At 40.9% G+C, this 20,255-nt stretch overlaps 1 protein-coding gene across 1 annotated transcript in view; it reads left to right on the top strand.

The window, feature by feature from the left end:
* LOC106086636 (uncharacterized) overlaps nt 1–20,255 on the top strand; it is a 308,384-nt gene that overhangs the window by 32,561 nt on the left and 255,568 nt on the right. The gene's annotated exons all lie outside the window — the stretch shown is intronic.

Raw genomic sequence — 20,255 nt, forward strand, 5'->3', positions numbered from 1 at the left:
TGAACACTGACAATGGTCCGGTTTCTGCAGATAAGTTTCAACTACTGTATGGCCGTTTCGGTGGCACTAAAGGTCCATTTGATGACATAATAAATGCGCCTTTTCAGGGCCCAAGACCTTAAATCGACAGATCGGTCTATATGGCAGCTATGTCCAAATCTGAACCGATGTGGGCCAAATTAAAGAAAGATGGAGGAAGAAAGAATGGGATACTAAATGTGGCTTTCATGGGACTAAGACCTTAAATCGGTGAATCGGTCTATATGGGGGCTAGATCATGATATAGCCTGGGCAAAAAAACAGACAGACGGACAGACTGACAGACAGACAGACGGATAGACGGACAGACAGACGGATAGACAGACGGGCAGGCAGACAGACAGACAGATGGACAGACAAACGGACAGACAGACGGACAGATAGTAGACAGTAAATAGACATGGCTAGATCATCTTACATTTCTACGAAGATCAAAAATATATATATTTTATAGGGTCTGAAATACACATTTCGATGTGTTGCAAGAGGAACGACAAAATGAGTTGTAAGTATATTCATTTTGTCGTTCCTTCGGTGGTGAGTACAAAAAACGACGAGAAGGTTTTCTATTTATACATGTTACCATGGCTTAGAAACTCACAAGTTTCGCTAATATTAGGTTTAGGTTGAAAGGGTAGCCCACCCCGAAACATGAGTCCAGTCCGGCCAATTGTGACATCCTGGTAGGAAAAAAAAACGAAGCTATATCAAGCTATAGACCGATATGGAAAAATGAAAGTTTTCTCTTATTCTTTTATATCACCTCAAAAATTTCAAGCAAATTAAGTAATAACCGTGCCCTCAAGAGGCTTAGAAAATCAAATTCGGAGATCGGTTTATACGCAGCTATATCAGGTTATCAACCGATTTAGATCATACTTAGCACAGTTACTGGAAGTCATGCCAATACGATATCTGCAAAAATTACGACCTCTAGAAGCTCAAGAAGTCTAATAAGGAGATCGGTGTATATGACAGCCATATCAGGTTATCGACTGATTTAGACAATACTTCTCACAGGTGTTGGACAGTTTTGTTAACTCCTTATGCAAATAGGATAATTATTGCGACCTCTGGAAGCTCGAGAATTCGAGACCCAAGATCGGTTTATATGGCAGCTATAACAAAATACAATATTTACCTATTTGACCCATTTACAATCCAAACCGGCCTACACTAATAAGAAGTACAAATACAAATACAAATTTTGCCCATGAACATTCCACTAAGGAACAGCGGCAAACTTCTCACCTACCAATGAGTGCGGTCCGATTTTAGTTTAAGCTCAATGATAAGGGGCCTTCTTTTTATAGCCGAGTCTGAACAGCGTGCCGCAATGAGACACCTCTTTGAAGAGCAGTTTTGCATGGCATAGTACCTCACAAATGTTTCCAGCATTAGGAGGGGAAAACCACCGCTGAAAATTTGTTGAGATGGTCTCGTCAGGATTCGAACCCAGGCGTTCAGCGTCATAGGCGGACATGGTAACCTCTGCGCTACGGTGGCCTCCACACTAATAAGAAGTATTTGTTCAAAACTTCAAGCGCCTAGCTTTACTCCTTCGAAAGTTAACTTACTGTCGACAGACGGACGGACAGACGGACATGGCTATATCGACTTAAAAGGTCATGACTATCAACAATATATATTATGTGGTCTTGGACGAATATTTAGAGGTGTTACAAAGGAAATGCCGAAATAAGTATACCTGCATCCTATGGTGGAGGGTTTAAAAACTTTTAATTATGGATTAATGGCACCAGCGAAAAAAACTAGTAAAAATCTATTATTGGCGAACGGGTAGACATAAAATTTTGAATTTTTGTTAACGATATTATGTGCAAAACTGTAAAGCTCTAGGTGATCGGAGGCCTCTTGACAGGATCCTAAAAATGGTCGTATTGGAATTGCGAATTTTGTTTGAGCTGCTAAATCTTTATTTGCAATCCAAATTTCAACGAAGGATGGGGGTATATTCATTTTGTCATTCCGTTTGCAACACATCGAAATATCCATTTCCGACCCTATAAAGTATTTATATTTTTGATCAGCGTAAAAATCTAAAACGTTCTAGATATGTCCGTCCGTCTACCCGTCTGTCTGTTGAAATCACGCTACAGTCTTCGAACATATTGAGCTGAAACCTTGCACAGATTCTTTGTTTGTCCATGAGCAGGTTAAGTTCGAAAATGGGCTATATCGGACAATATTTTGAATTAGCCCCCATATAGACCGATCCGCCGATTTAGGGTCTTAGAGTTGCGTTGGGCCCTTCGACATCATTCACCAATTTGGCCCAGATCGGTTCAGATTTCGATATAGTTGTCATATAGACCGATTGGCCGATTTAAGGACTTAGGCCCATAAAAGCCACATTTAGTATCCCATTTTGCTAAAATTTGGGACAGTGTGTTACGTTAGGCCCCTCGACATCATTCATCAATTTGGCCCAGATATAGCTGTCATATAGACCGATCCGCCGACATAGGGTCTTAGGCCAATAAAAGCCACATTTTTTATCCGATTTTGCTGAAATGTGGGAAAGTGAGTTGTGCTAAGCCCCTGGCCCAAATCGGTCCAGATTTGAATATAGCTGTCCATATAACTATCCAGCTATCGATATATGGATCTCTCGATTTAAGGTTTTGGGCCCATAAAAGGCGCATTTATTGTCCGATTTCGCCGAAATTTGGGACAGTGAGTTAAGTTAAGTCTCTTGTCATACTTCTGCATTATGGTACAGATCGGTCCAGATTTGAATCTAGCTGCCATATAGTCCGATCTCTCGATTAAAGTTTTGGGGCCATAAAAGGCGCATTTATATTCCGATTTCGCCGAAATTTGGCTACAAAGAGTTGTGTTAGGCCCGTCGTCAGCCCTCTTTAATTTGGCCCAACTCGGTCCAGATTTGGATATAGCTGCCATGGAGTCCGATCGCTCGATTTAAGGTTGTGGGCCCATAAAAGGCCCATTTATTGTCCGATTTCGCCGAAATTTGGGACAGTGAGTTGTGTTAAGCTCTTCGCCTAAACCGGTCCAGATTTAATCAATATCTCGATCTAAAGTCAGGGCCCCATAAAAGGCGCATATGTAATCCGGTTTCACTGAAATTTGACACATTGACTTATGTTAGGCTTTTCGACATTCGTGTCGTATATGGTTCAGATTGGATTATTTTTAGATATGACTACCAAAAAGACCATATTTTGTTCTATACAATTGAACAATGACTTCTTTTTATTAGTAATTGTTCCAAATCGGAACATATTTCGATATAGCTGCTATGGGGCATAAGGTATGCATTTTGCACCAAATTTTGGCGAAAAGTGGTTAACATATATTCCCAAGGTGGTGGGTAATCAAAGTTCGGCCCGGGCGAACTTAACGCCATTTTACTTGTTTAAATGTTATCTCTACCCATTATATGACGGCAGATTTTTTACTAGTTTTTTCAATTCTTTCTCACTGTATGTCGTTGATTCCATGATTCCGCTTATATCTCTTTGAGCAAAGTAATTGGCACTTATCAACACTATTCAATACATTTTTATTAGGATTTCGGTCACCGGAAATGTAATGGTTTGACTTTCACATTTTACAGTGATTAACGAAACAATTTTTGAAAACGCAAAACACCTATATATTTATATTATCCATTTTAAATTAAAAAAAAATTATATCTGTCTTTTTCAGGTATTTTGATATTACGACTGCACTTACTATAAATAACCGTTCAATGAGACATCGAATGTAATTTTTCATTTAATGTAAGTCCTATTTAAATAATTTTTATTTATTTATATATTTTTAGAACACAAATTAGTAAGATACTAAGATATCTTACCACACTTACTTGTTTTTGTTTGTCACATATCAATGAAGCACATTTCAAAACGATTTTGGCAATTACAAATTTTAGATTCAAATTTTTTATTTTAACCAGTGGTGTTTATTTTTAATTTACTGCAATTATTTGCATACTGACAATTAATGAATATGTTTAAGAATCGGAACTTGTTCGAAAATATTAGAAAAAAAAAAATTAAATTTATAGTCCAACAACACATTGATTCTGTCAACAAACGTAATCATCATTAAATCATGCCGTAAAATATATGTATACCCAATATTTCATATATGATGCCATTGCAAAACCCGTCAATCTTGAACGATTAGCATACAAAGTATTTTTCCATGAATTAAGAATTAAAATTGTCTAATTTTCCATGAGACAAAACATAAATCGATTTTTATAATTTGACACCTGCAAGATATGTTCTTTAATTACTTTGTTCTCGGTCATAACCACACATTTTCCAAAATTAAAATCAGTAAATTCATACTTTAAGTCCCTTGTTCGTGTTGTAATAATATTTATATTTAATATTTTACTAGCCCACTCAGGCACACTTCTTATATTTGTAATCTAAACTTCTAGGGTTCATGGTTCCATCTTGACTTCAAAGGCTTTTGCACAGTATAGCAAAAAAAATGCACTCTGAGAAAAAATTAACAAACATTTTGGAGTAAGAACATGAGAGTAAGGTTGTGGCTCTGGATATCTCTAAGGTATTTGATAGGGTCTGGCACGGTGCACTACTATCAAAGCTTGTCACATTTGGTGTCGGTAATGACTTTGTTCGATTTATTTCGAGCTTTCTCAGAAATCGCACTATTGGAGTCGTTATAGATGGGTTCTCATCCAATGAGCACAAATTGACCGCCGGTGTACCCCAGGGCTCTGTTCTTTCTCCTTCTCTCTTTCTTTTTCTAATTTTCCTCAACGATCTGTTGGGTCAGACATCGAATCCGATCTACTAATTTGCGGATGGCAATAATCTCTGTCATTCGTACTCATTCGACCATAGGCTGAGTCTTCGAAAGATTGAGGACAAGAGGCGGGTTATGGACGATACACTCTGCCAGGATTTGCCCGCCATTGCTGAGTGGGGTCGAATGAATCGAGTAGATTTTAATGCACCGATAACTCAGTGCTGCTTATATTCACACAAACGATTCGTTGACCCATTACGATCATCTTTGTCTATCAACGGTGTAGATGTTGAGCAATCAGAAGCTCTTGGTGTTCTGGGCATAAAAATATAAAATGATGTCTGTTGGGCTAAACATGTATTTGAAGTGTCGAAAGAAGCATTCACGTGTTTAGGCTTCCTTGAACGGTGTAAGAATTACTTCACTCCGTCTGATCTTCTAAACATCTACACCACCTTCATAAGACCGAAAATGGTGTACAACTCACATATATGGGCTGGAGCTTTAAAATCATCCCTGGAGCTACTGGACCATGTACAGAGGAGAGCAATGGCGTTGTCATTGTCGCAATGTGGGTTGTTTGGCGCTGTTCTATCGGTACTTTAATGGTGTGGGTTCGTCTTATATTTGTCTTCTTATTCCTGATGTAAGGATGCTTGTTAGAGATACTAGATATTCCAGGAACTCACACCCGTCTGTAACTGATTGGCCAGCTGGTCGCACAATGCATTATAGAGAGAATTATTATTTCGCCCGAATCGTTGGTATGGGGAATCGACTTCCGGCTAATGTTTTTCCCATCCACTTTGGCATCCGAAGATTTAAGACAAACATCAATAAGCAATAAGCAAAATGTGATCCAATTTGGACCGAATTCGACACGGATATTGAGAGGTCTAATAAGTACAAGTCATTGTGCAATTTTGAAGAACAAAATATTGGTCTTTGTGGTAGCCATATCCAAATATAGACCAATCTGAACCATAAACGACACGGATTTCGAAAAGCCTAACTTAAGAAATTGGATAATAAGTGTGCCTTAAATAGGGCCACGACTTTAAATCGATAGATTGGTCTAAATGGCAGCTATATCCAAATCTGGACCGATCTGGGCCAATTTGAAGAAGGATATCGAAGGGCCTAATAGAACTCACTGTCCCAAATTTTGGCAAAATCGGACAATAAATGCGCATTTTATGGGCCCAAGACCTTACATCGATAGATTGGTCTATATGGCAGCTATATCCAAATCAGGACCGATCTGGGCTAAATCAAAGAAGGATATTGAAGGGCTTAACACAACTCACTGTCCCAAATTTCAGCAAAATCGGATAATAAATGTGGATTTCATGGGCCTAAGACCCTAAATCGGCGGATCAGTCTATATAGCAACTATATCCAAATCTTGACCGATCTTTGCCAAATTACAAAAAGATATCGAAGGGCCTAACACAACTCACCGTCCCAAATTTCAGCAAAATCGGATAACAAATGTGGCTTTTCTGGCCTAAGACCCTAAATTGGCGGATCGGTCTATATGGGGGCTATATCAAGATATAGTCCCATATAGCCCATCTTTGAACTTAACCTGCTTATGGACAAAAAAAACAGAATCTGCGCAAAGTTTCAGCTCAATATCTCTTTTTTTAGAGACTGTAGCGTGATTTCAATAGACAGACGGACAGACGGACGGACATAGCTAGATGGTCTTAGATTTTTACGCTGATCTAGGATATATATACTCTATAGGCCAAAAGTAGCCCGGACAACCTAGGCCCTATATCACCAACAATTCAGCTCTAACCGTTCCGAATTTTAAAAAGATGTACTTACCCGTTCTCACACGGCATACGTTAGGTTGAAAAGAGGGTGCTGATATTAATCTGGCCCATGCCACTATAGGCATACACCTAGGCCATTAATCGGCTTGTTTCGCGTTTTAAAACTAAAGGGTAATCCCGAAAAGAAAATTTTAAGTTAGGAATTCCGTGCTAATTACAAAATCCTTAATTGTTTTCCATGACACATGGGTCATATCTGGTATTGTGTACCCACCAAAATGACGGTATCTGTCATACGCGAAAGCCGGGCAATGACAAAGGAAATGCTCCAATGTTCATCATCTTCCCCGCATGCCATAAACATGCTTTCACTTGACGCACTGATTTAACATAAGTGAGCTCGTAGTCCTGTGTGTCCCGTTATAATTCCAACAGCTATACTGACCTCCTTATTATTTCCTTTCAGTAACAGTCTCGTCTTCTCACGATCTGGATCCCCCCACAGTATTTTCGCCGTCCTACCACCGTTTCGCTGTTCCACAGGGGTGCATGCGCATTCATCACTCACGCTCTTAATTCGGACTGCGACGACCCGAAAGGGTTAACCAAGTTTATTGACGGCAATCCTCTGGTCTTCACTGCCAAATCGTCTGTCCTTTCCTTTCCCTCTTACTCCGTTATGGCCCGACACCCAAACAATGCAGATTTTGCCATCCTCAGAGAAGCCGTTAATCTGCTTCTTACACTGCAACACTGTTCGTGATCTTACCGTCCTGGTTGTTATTGACCATATGGCAATTTTACTGTCGGTAATGATGTTCACACTCGACATCCTTGCGTTAGCACTACACCACTTCACGCATTCCGTGATCGCCAGGATCTCCGTATTATTTTCAGGCAGTCTAAAACAGATCTCAGTCCCTGGGTTCTCAATGTAAACCCCCAGGCCCACTCTGTCCTCTAGCTTTAATCCATCTGAGAAACATGATCTCCCAGATGGCAAAACTGAGGTTCCGTCAATCCAAGACTGTGCCGATGGCAGCAGTGTCTCGCACTCGACTTCGTGGTTCATCTCAGGTATCCGATCGGAAACTTCTTCCTTTCCTTCCAGGTTTTCTATTTTCGCTCGATTATATCGCGATGGTATGAGCTGTTCCCATTCTCAATCCATTCTCCCGTGGCTCCTCACACTTAATCTGTATGTGAATGGGTCGGATATCTAGAATAGTCTCCAGTGCCCTAGTGGGCCTGGTCCTCATCGCTCCGCCTATGCCAAGACAACATATTCTCTGAACCTGTTGTATGGTCCTTATGTTGCAGTCCACCAAACTGATGAGGCGTAAGTAAGTATTGGTCTAATCACGCTCCTGTAGAGCCAGTGGACCTTCCTTGGATTCAGGCCCCATTTCGAGCCTACGGCCTGTCTACATAGTGCCCAACATCTGTGAGCCTTCTCAGTATGCTCCTGAATGTGACACTTCCAATTTAGTTTGCTGTCCAAGATTACACCTAAGTATTTGACGTAGTCAGATATCGGAATCGTCTTATTGAGGAAACGTGGTGCGTTAAATTGGCCCACCTTCGTCTACCTCGTAAACAGGCCTATTTCAGTCTTCTCTAGATTAACATTGAGACCTCTGGGTCTAGTCATATGCCATATGCAAAACCCTTTCAGCCCTTCTGCATAGCTCGTTCGAAAAAGGATGTCGGAAAGCCTTGTGCCAAATTTCAGCGAAATCGGGTAATATATGCGCCTTTTATGGGCCCAGGACCATAAATCCGGAAATCATATGACAGCTATATCCAAATTAATGTCGAGGAGCCTAACGCAAAACAATTGCCAAATTTCAGCGAAATCGAAAAATAAATGTGGCTTTAGTGGGCCTAAAACCTTAAATCGGAAGATCGGTCTATATGGGAGCAATATCAAGATATAAGCCGGTATAACCCATCTTCGGACTTAACCTGCCTATGGACAAAAAATTTTTCATCTTAATTTTTAAAGCCTGAAGCTTAATTTCAACAGCAGACGGAAGGGCATGGCTTCCGGCTTTAAAAATCTTAGATTTTTACGATGATCTAGAATATATATAGGGTCGTAATAGGTTATTTCAATGTGTTGCAAACGGAATGACAAAAAGGATATACGCCCGTACTTCGGTGGTGTTTATAAATATTAAAAGTCATATATCCTCGAAACCAGTGGATATATTGTAGACCTCAAGCGGCCTTTTTGTATGGAGCACTACCCGGCAAAAAAAAAATTGGGAATTGGACCCCAAATGAAGATTTGGCTGCGCCAACAAGTTGTTGAACAACTTAAGGGGCCTGCCAAAAGGCACCAGGACAACCTAGGGCCTATATCGCTAACAAATCAGCTCTAACTGTCATCGTAACTCACAAATGTCACCAGCATTGGGAGGGAATAACCACCTCTCCACAGACGAAGATTACACTATACAAGACACTGATACTACCCGTATGGAGGCCACAGAGGTTAGCATGTCCGCCTATGATGCTGAACGCCTGGGTTCAAATCTGGCGAGACCATCAGAAAAAATTTTTTCAGCTGTGGTTTTCCTCTCCTAATGCTGGTAACATTTATGAGGTACTATGCCATGTAAAACTTCTCTCTAGAGGTTGGCCATGTACAGAGGAGAGCAATGGCGTTGTCATTGTCGCAATGTGGGTTGTTTGGCGCTGTTCTATCGGTACTTTAATGGTGTGGGTTCGTCTTATATTTGTCTTCTTATTCCTGATGTAAGGATGCTTGTTAGAGATACTAGATATTCCAGGAACTCACACCCGTCTGTAACTGATTGGCCAGCTGGTCGCACAATGCATTATAGAGAGAATTATTATTTCGCCCGAATCGTTGGTATGGGGAATCGACTTCCGGCTAATGTTTTTCCCATCCACTTTGGCATCCGAAGATTTAAGACAAACATCAATAAGCAATAAGCAAAATGTGATCCAATTTGGACCGAATTCGACACGGATATTGAGAGGTCTAATAAGTACAAGTCATTGTGCAATTTTGAAGAACAAAATATTGGTCTTTGTGGTAGCCATATCCAAATATAGACCAATCTGAACCATAAACGACACGGATTTCGAAAAGCCTAACTTAAGAAATTGGATAATAAGTGTGCCTTAAATAGGGCCACGACTTTAAATCGATAGATTGGTCTAAATGGCAGCTATATCCAAATCTGGACCGATCTGGGCCAATTTGAAGAAGGATATCGAAGGGCCTAATAGAACTCACTGTCCCAAATTTTGGCAAAATCGGACAATAAATGCGCATTTTATGGGCCCAAGACCTTACATCGATAGATTGGTCTATATGGCAGCTATATCCAAATCAGGACCGATCTGGGCTAAATCAAAGAAGGATATTGAAGGGCTTAACACAACTCACTGTCCCAAATTTCAGCAAAATCGGATAATAAATGTGGATTTCATGGGCCTAAGACCCTAAATCGGCGGATCAGTCTATATAGCAACTATATCCAAATCTTGACCGATCTTTGCCAAATTACAAAAAGATATCGAAGGGCCTAACACAACTCACCGTCCCAAATTTCAGCAAAATCGGATAACAAATGTGGCTTTTCTGGCCTAAGACCCTAAATTGGCGGATCGGTCTATATGGGGGCTATATCAAGATATAGTCCCATATAGCCCATCTTTGAACTTAACCTGCTTATGGACAAAAAAAACAGAATCTGCGCAAAGTTTCAGCTCAATATCTCTTTTTTTAGAGACTGTAGCGTGATTTCAATAGACAGACGGACAGACGGACGGACATAGCTAGATGGTCTTAGATTTTTACGCTGATCTAGGATATATATACTCTATAGGCCAAAAGTAGCCCGGACAACCTAGGCCCTATATCACCAACAATTCAGCTCTAACCGTTCCGAATTTTAAAAAGATGTACTTACCCGTTCTCACACGGCATACGTTAGGTTGAAAAGAGGGTGCTGATATTAATCTGGCCCATGCCACTATAGGCATACACCTAGGCCATTAATCGGCTTGTTTCGCGTTTTAAAACTAAAGGGTAATCCCGAAAAGAAAATTTTAAGTTAGGAATTCCGTGCTAATTACAAAATCCTTAATTGTTTTCCATGACACATGGGTCATATCTGGTATTGTGTACCCACCAAAATGACGGTATCTGTCATACGCGAAAGCCGGGCAATGACAAAGGAAATGCTCCAATGTTCATCATCTTCCCCGCATGCCATAAACATGCTTTCACTTGACGCACTGATTTAACATAAGTGAGCTCGTAGTCCTGTGTGTCCCGTTATAATTCCAACAGCTATACTGACCTCCTTATTATTTCCTTTCAGTAACAGTCTCGTCTTCTCACGATCTGGATCCCCCCACAGTATTTTCGCCGTCCTACCACCGTTTCGCTGTTCCACAGGGGTGCATGCGCATTCATCACTCACGCTCTTAATTCGGACTGCGACGACCCGAAAGGGTTAACCAAGTTTATTGACGGCAATCCTCTGGTCTTCACTGCCAAATCGTCTGTCCTTTCCTTTCCCTCTTACTCCGTTATGGCCCGACACCCAAACAATGCAGATTTTGCCATCCTCAGAGAAGCCGTTAATCTGCTTCTTACACTGCAACACTGTTCGTGATCTTACCGTCCTGGTTGTTATTGACCATATGGCAATTTTACTGTCGGTAATGATGTTCACACTCGACATCCTTGCGTTAGCACTACACCACTTCACGCATTCCGTGATCGCCAGGATCTCCGTATTATTTTCAGGCAGTCTAAAACAGATCTCAGTCCCTGGGTTCTCAATGTAAACCCCCAGGCCCACTCTGTCCTCTAGCTTTAATCCATCTGAGAAACATGATCTCCCAGATGGCAAAACTGAGGTTCCGTCAATCCAAGACTGTGCCGATGGCAGCAGTGTCTCGCACTCGACTTCGTGGTTCATCTCAGGTATCCGATCGGAAACTTCTTCCTTTCCTTCCAGGTTTTCTATTTTCGCTCGATTATATCGCGATGGTATGAGCTGTTCCCATTCTCAATCCATTCTCCCGTGGCTCCTCACACTTAATCTGTATGTGAATGGGTCGGATATCTAGAATAGTCTCCAGTGCCCTAGTGGGCCTGGTCCTCATCGCTCCGCCTATGCCAAGACAACATATTCTCTGAACCTGTTGTATGGTCCTTATGTTGCAGTCCACCAAACTGATGAGGCGTAAGTAAGTATTGGTCTAATCACGCTCCTGTAGAGCCAGTGGACCTTCCTTGGATTCAGGCCCCATTTCGAGCCTACGGCCTGTCTACATAGTGCCCAACATCTGTGAGCCTTCTCAGTATGCTCCTGAATGTGACACTTCCAATTTAGTTTGCTGTCCAAGATTACACCTAAGTATTTGACGTAGTCAGATATCGGAATCGTCTTATTGAGGAAACGTGGTGCGTTAAATTGGCCCACCTTCGTCTACCTCGTAAACAGGCCTATTTCAGTCTTCTCTAGATTAACATTGAGACCTCTGGGTCTAGTCATATGCCATATGCAAAACCCTTTCAGCCCTTCTGCATAGCTCGTTCGAAAAAGGATGTCGGAAAGCCTTGTGCCAAATTTCAGCGAAATCGGGTAATATATGCGCCTTTTATGGGCCCAGGACCATAAATCCGGAAATCATATGACAGCTATATCCAAATTAATGTCGAGGAGCCTAACGCAAAACAATTGCCAAATTTCAGCGAAATCGAAAAATAAATGTGGCTTTAGTGGGCCTAAAACCTTAAATCGGAAGATCGGTCTATATGGGAGCAATATCAAGATATAAGCCGGTATAACCCATCTTCGGACTTAACCTGCCTATGGACAAAAAATTTTTCATCTTAATTTTTAAAGCCTGAAGCTTAATTTCAACAGCAGACGGAAGGGCATGGCTTCCGGCTTTAAAAATCTTAGATTTTTACGATGATCTAGAATATATATAGGGTCGTAATAGGTTATTTCAATGTGTTGCAAACGGAATGACAAAAAGGATATACGCCCGTACTTCGGTGGTGTTTATAAATATTAAAAGTCATATATCCTCGAAACCAGTGGATATATTGTAGACCTCAAGCGGCCTTTTTGTATGGAGCACTACCCGGCAAAAAAAAAATTGGGAATTGGACCCCAAATGAAGATTTGGCTGCGCCAACAAGTTGTTGAACAACTTAAGGGGCCTGCCAAAAGGCACCAGGACAACCTAGGGCCTATATCGCTAACAAATCAGCTCTAACTGTCATCGTAACTCACAAATGTCACCAGCATTGGGAGGGAATAACCACCTCTCCACAGACGAAGATTACACTATACAAGACACTGATACTACCCGTATGGAGGCCACAGAGGTTAGCATGTCCGCCTATGATGCTGAACGCCTGGGTTCAAATCTGGCGAGACCATCAGAAAAAATTTTTTCAGCTGTGGTTTTCCTCTCCTAATGCTGGTAACATTTATGAGGTACTATGCCATGTAAAACTTCTCTCTAGAGGTTGGCATGTCCGCCTATGACGCTGAACGCCTGGGTTCGAATCCTGGTGAGACCATTAGAAAAAAATTTTTCAACGGTGGATTCCCCTCTTAAGGCTGGCAACACTTCTGAAGTACTATGCCATGTAAAACTTCTCTCCAAAGAGTTGTCGCTCTGCGGCACGACGTTCGGACTCGATTATATAAAGGAGGCCTCCTATCATTGAGCTTAAACTTGAATCGGACTGCGCTCATTGATGTGAGAGAAGTTTGCCCTTGTTCTTTAATGGAATTTTATTTGATACTACCCATGTTGTTATATGGTTCTGAGGCATGGATACTTGTGACTGTATGAGCGGTATGATGACGATAGCATAGTTACACGTATCAATATACAACGGCTGTGTTGGCTAGTCATGTTGTCAGAATGGATGAAGAAGCTGCAGCAATGAAGTCTTTTGAAGGCAAACACGGTGGTACACGCAAACCGGGAAGACCAAAAGACAGATGAAAAGAGATTTTAGAATGAGCGCAGAAGATCGAGACGCTTGGAACGCTATTCTACGTTCGGCTAGTGGAACAGAATCGTCAGTTGAGAGCCTAAAGAGAAGCTAGTGATCAGTTCATTTAATATGTAAACAGAACAGTCCACGTACTTTCTGTTAAGCCATGGGTCTGCCAGCAATAGTAATCCCATTTGTTCTGATAACTGATTCTGATGTAGTTTCGAATATATCTCTTAAGTTGTTATCGAAAATCACACAAACTTTGGTTCGGAATGGTTTGATGCGTCTCGTCTTTTAAGCGTCTACCAAATTAGAGTCAAAGTGTTTTTTCCATAGTTTGTGACGAGACAGCATAAACAATAATAATAACTCCATAAAATGCCAAGAACCACTTTAACGCCATACATTGAGGCACATTATTAACATTGTTAATTGGTCCCACTTCTAGTCGACATTTCCATAATAAGCTGAGAACACCATAGGAAAACTCGCATTATTTATAAAGTCAATTAGTGCAATGGCCATATATCATACAGTATAGGTATGTACATGTATATGATACGTAGGCCCATATACTAATAGCATAGGCTAAGTATTTACTAATTAGATCTTGGGGAGATATGAAACTGCAACAAAAGCATTTTGCCTTAGCCTTGTTTCTGCCATGTGACGATGATGACGACGACGACGACAACGAAGGCGATAACAACACCAAGAAAACGAAAATACCAAACTGCTGTGGTCTGCCATAAAAATAAATTGCATAAAAATCAATTTCAAGAAAATTAATTACCCTCCCCCTTTGATTGAACGAGATCAGGTTGGTGCGATGTCGTCAAACAAGCTCCAATATCTAATGACTACTCTGAGCCCCAATGCAGTCACAATGTGTTGAAAATATTTTCATTATAGATTAAGTCAGGGGGCCAATTGTGGTGTACGGCCAACATGAATTTATAATCACACCACTCATAAATGTTAAATCTGTAGTAGATTCTGCAACGATTTACTTGTCATAACCGCCGTCACTACTGCTGCTGCTACTGCTGCTACATGTGCTGACACCAATACAGCTCTGGCTACAAAAAATCAGCCACAACAACTTTAAGCGGAAAATCTCGCAACAACAAGCCAGCCACAGGAGAAAAAAAAAATGAGACATACAAAACATCTGAAAATGCGACATGCGTTTGTAACCAATTTTGAGCAGGAAAGAAAAATACCATGCGGACTAAGCACTAAGTGCAACAATCGAGTTATGACTTGAATTAATTGCATAGCCACAAGAAAACAAAATTTAATTTTTTCGAAAACTTTAAAACAAACAAACTTTGCATAGCTCAATTTCTTGCAGTCGTCAGTGTGATAATAAAATCAAGACATTGTTGGGAAATTAAAAGATTTATAGCATAAATGTTATCGTGCCATAGGAACTCAATTGGAATGGCATGTCTGTGTGTGTGTGTCTATGCATGTGAAACTGCCATCAAAAAGGAGTCTAAAGCCAGTGCTTGAATTGCTCGAAATCATGAAAAGTCGGTCAATTATCAATATCTTTGTAAAAATATCAACATATGGATTTATAGAAAAACAAATTTGTTTACAGGTTATTTTAAACCCACTACCATATCATTGGGGTATATTCATTTTGCCATTCAGTTTGTAACATATCGACATATTCATTTCCGACCTCCTCTGTTGTCCGTCCTTACTACGTTATGACCCGCCACCCAAACAATGCGGATTTTGCCATTCCTCGAAGAAGGCGTTAATCTCCTTCTTACACTGCAAGACTGTTCGTGACCTTACCGTCCTGGTTGTTATATTGCCCTTGCAAATTTGCAAATTTTGCCCATGAACATTCCACTAAGGAACAGGGGCAAACTTCTCACATATCAATGAGTGCAGTCCGATTCAAGTTTAAGCTCAATGATAAGGGGCCTCCTTTTTATAGCCGAGTCCGAACGGCGTGACGCAGTGCGGACCTCTTTGGAGAGAAGTTTTACATGGCATAGTACCTCACAAATGTTGCCAGCTTTAGGTGGGGAAAACCACCGCTGAAAATTTTTTCTGATGGTCTCGCCAGGATTCGAACCCAGGCGTTCAGCGTCATAGGCGGACATGCTAACCTCTGCGCTACGGTGGCCTCCCTTATGGTCATTTTACTGTGCGTAAAGATGCAAATGCAAATTTTGCCCATTAACATTCCACTAAGGAACAGGGGCAAACCTTTCAAATATCTATGAGTGTTGTCCGATTCAAGTTTAAGCTCAACGATAAGGGGCCTACTTTTTATAGCCGTGTCCGAAAGGCGTGCCGCAGTGCGACACCTCTTTGGAGAGAAGTTTTATTATCAGGCAGTCTAAAACAGATTTCAGTCCCTGGGTTCCCAATGTAGACCCCCAGGCCCACTTTGTTCTCTAGCTTTGATTCATCCGTGTAACATGATCTTAAAGATGGCAATACTAGGGTTCCACCAGTCCCAGACTGTCCCGCTGGCAGCAGTGCCTCGCACTCAACCTCAAGTATCGTCTTAGATATCCGATCGAAAACCTCTACCACTCCTTCCAGGTTTCCTATCGCCGCCTAGATTTTACCACGATGGTATGAGGTGCTCCTATCCGCAAACTATTCGCACACAGCCTTAAGTCTCATAGCCGCAGTGGCTGCTTCACACTTAATTTGTATGTGTATGGCTCGTATATCCAGAGCAGTCTCCAGTGCCCTAGTTGGCGTGTTCCTCATCGCTCCGCCTACGCCAAGACAACATGTACTCTGAACCTATTCTATTGTCCTTATGTCGCACTTTTTCTCCATAGCAATCCAATAAAATACTAAGGCGTAAGTAAGTATTGGTCTAATCACACTCATGCAGATCGAGTGGACTATCCTCGGATTCAGGCCCCAGTTTGGGCCTACATAGTGTCCAGCAACTGTAAGCTTTCTCGGTACACTTCTGAATGTGACACTTTCAATTCATTTTCCTGACCAAGATCACTCCTAAGTATGTGGTCATGTCAGATATCGAATTCGTTCTGTCGTGGAAACGTGGCCCACCTTCGTATTCCTCGTGAACAGGCAGATTTCTGTTTTCTCTGGGTTAACATTGAGACTCCTTGATCTAGTCTAGTGGTATGCCATTTGAAAGACCCTTTCGAACCTTCTGCATAGCTGATACGTATCCTTACCCCTTAGAAGCATTATAAAGTCATCTGTGTAGCAGGCGGGTTCAAATCCCTTCTCAGTCGGCATCCATAATAGGTTATTTATAGTGGTTATCTAAAGGAGTAGCGATAAAATACCCCCCTATGACGTGCTTTGTGTCACCTTCTACATTATATGTATGTCATGGGACCCACAATATATCCACCTGTTCCTTAGCAACTACATGCCATTTCAATCGAGTCTCTAAGGACTGGGTCCACCCGATACTGGTTTAAGGATTGGATCAGTGTGTCGGTGCGCACATTGTTAAAAGCCTTATTGATGTGCAAACCGCCTGTGTATATGTATTGGCATCGAAGGATTCTTCTTTTTTATGCACAACCTCGTGCAGGGCACCGACTTTCCTTCGACATGTGTATACTTTATGTATTTGAGCAGTTCGCTATGTGTACTACTGTTAGTTTATCATGGTATCCACAATACGTACCATGGATTTGAGTTGAAAGGACATAAGGCTTATATGTCTGTGGGCCAGTGGTGTCGCATAATTTGCCTTGCCGGGCTTGGGTATAAATACCACTCTTGCCTCCAGCCGGGCTTTCGGAGTATATACAAGTCCTAGGCACGCTGTGAAAGTAGTGACTAGATGGAGCTCCAGATTGTCGGCCCTTCTTGTAATAGCGTCGGAAAAATTCCATCAGGTCCGGGTAAGATAATTGGTTTGAAGCTCCTCAAGGCTTTCTTTACCACAATTTCCGTAATGATAAGCCTTCGATCAACATCATTATTGCAAGATTCCGGTATCTCTGTAAGACCCGTCGTATCCCGTGAAAAATGCGTTTTCAACAAAATCCTTAACATGTTCTCCGTTATCTCTGCTCTCAATCCCATATCGTCAACTAACTTTTCAGTTTGGACATGGGTTTTTGAGAGAAACCTTTTCATTTTGGCGGCTTAATTCACGTTATAGACCTGTTCGCAGAAAAGCTTTCAGGAGGTATTCTTGCCGCTGCAAAGCATACCCTCCATAAAGCCCAGTAAACTCTCGCGGTTTTACAAAGTGCTCTATTGTAAATTCTCTGGACCTCTTTGGCAATATTGCGAATCTCTCCGGTCATCCAGGCTGGTCTGATTTCCTATCTTCGAAAGATCCCACTATTGCAATCATAATCCTGTTGACATTGTCGAAAAAGTCTTCTATGATTGGACAATCTAAATTAGCATGCCCAAGTCTTCTTCTGTCCTGTTCCTGTCTTTTTGTCTTCCTCAATAGCCGTTGCAGATCCGACGTGGGTTGCGTTTTCTCAGAGTCGATAGGCAGAAAAAGTGATGTCAGGTGTGCTCCACCGACACCCTGTCTCAGCATTGTTGCATCCGACGTTTACAATTTATATTTTTATGGCAAATAACACAGGTCCTCCGCCGAGTTCCAGTAACTTTGTCCCATGTCGTCAATGGCTCCTGAGTTGAGGCAATATGAGTCTTGTCCTTGCCAATTTTCTTCATCAAAGCATGTGTAGCTGTCTCTCTACGTTGAAGGTTTATCTGAATGATTTTAATCATTGGTCCCCCAGTAAATGGGTTTCTTGGAAGTGACTGATGGTCTTATCGTCGGCTCCCTGCTTATAAGTTTGCATTGCACTGCCTGATATTTCAATATTTGGATCTTAGCCTATCCTAGTCTCTCGGCTATAAAAAGGAGGTCAATTGTCATTGGGCTTAAACTTGAATCGGACTGCACTCATTGATATGTGAGAAGTGCCCCTGTTCATTAGTGACATGCTCAAGGGCGAAATTTGCAATAAGAAACTTCTTTTTAAAGCCAAGTCTGAATGGTGTGCCGCAATGTGACAATTCTTTGAGGAGAGCATTAAGAGGAGATAACCATTGGAAAAAATTGTTCTGATGTTCTCGTCAGGACTCCAAACCGGTCGTTCAGCGTCATAGGCGAACATTCTAAACTCTGTGCTACAGTGAGCTCCACAGATTTGCAGTGTTGAAACCGTTTATAACCTGATTTCGCTGAAAATTGGATTAGTGAGTTGTTTTAGAACCCTCGACATTCATGCCGAAATTGGTCCAGATGGAAACATATTTCGATACATGCATGTAGCTGCTATGGTCTCATATATGCTGCACTTTTGAATGGATTTTGACAAAATGCTGTTGATGTCTATATTCAAGTTGGTGTGTATCCAGGAATTTCAAACGTTTATTTCTCTGGCAAAGTTCATTGTCTAAATAATTGTCTTGTTTTTGTTTGACAATAACAAATGTCGTCAATACGCCCACAACTGGCTGACACATTTTACAGCACTCATATAGCCCTTTTAATGTCAATACAAAGCTCTGTATTTAATGACATTTCGTGTTGAGGGGAATTTCAAACTCCACAAGTTTTGGGTATTCCACGATGGCATTCGCGACAATTTATCTCGAGTATCAATGCGCGTGCATGCCACACTTGAATGACTAAAGGCAAGCGATGACATTTAAACAAAAAATCAATGGAACAAACCAACCGACAGGCGCTTTATTTGAAGAAGTTTTCAAAAAAAAAAATCAAGTAAAAAAGAACAATAACTCCAATGACATAAAATTTTGTTAGATATACATGCTGCATAGCATATTAATCCACTGCCTTACATAAACAAGTAATTGAGGATATTGAAAATTACTTTGGAACTATTAAACCTATTTGCGATTTTGAACAATTATAGCATAAAGCAATTTGTTCAAATGCAAATTTTATCTCTTCAGGGAAGACATACAAATATTTCCATGTGGTAACCAATTTAAGCCAATAATATTTTGCACACAAGTTGTGCTAACTGGTTTTTGGATACCTCATAGACAAAGACAAAAGGCATTCAATTTAAATGGCCACGGATTTTCTTGGAAAATCGAGACCACCCAGTAATTGGCAAATTCGCATTCGTATGAGTTGGAAAAAAATTGGTTTCTTGGTTTCGTATTTTCAAACCGAGTAGTAAGTACTAGTATTTAAAGTCTTGCAAAATCGTTTTTGTTGTACGATATTTAAGTAATTAGGCAGCCCTCTTGATAATGTCTGTTAACACTTGCTAAATAAAAGATTATATGTTTCACCTAACTATCGATCAATCTCTGGGCAATTTAACACTTATGTGGCTCTAGAATGTGGCTAATATGACTTTGTAATAACAAATGGCTATTTACTAGTGTTAAAATTGCTTGGGTGCTTATGGATTCATTTGAAACAAGTAAAAGCGTGTCAAGTTCAGTCGGGCCGAATCTTGGGAACCCACCACCATGGATCGCATTTGTCGAGTTCTTTTCCCGGTGTCTCTTTTTAGGCAAACAAAGTAAAGGAAGGGATAAAAGAAAATAATTGCTATGTTATTGGAGCTATATCAAGTTATGGTCAGATTCGGACCATAATGAAGTGAATATTGGAGACCATAGTAGAAGACATTGTGTAAAATTCCATCCAAATTGAA

Source organism: Stomoxys calcitrans, chromosome 5 (genome assembly GCF_963082655.1).
Source record: "Stomoxys calcitrans chromosome 5, idStoCalc2.1, whole genome shotgun sequence".
Taxonomy (NCBI): domain Eukaryota; kingdom Metazoa; phylum Arthropoda; class Insecta; order Diptera; family Muscidae; genus Stomoxys; species Stomoxys calcitrans.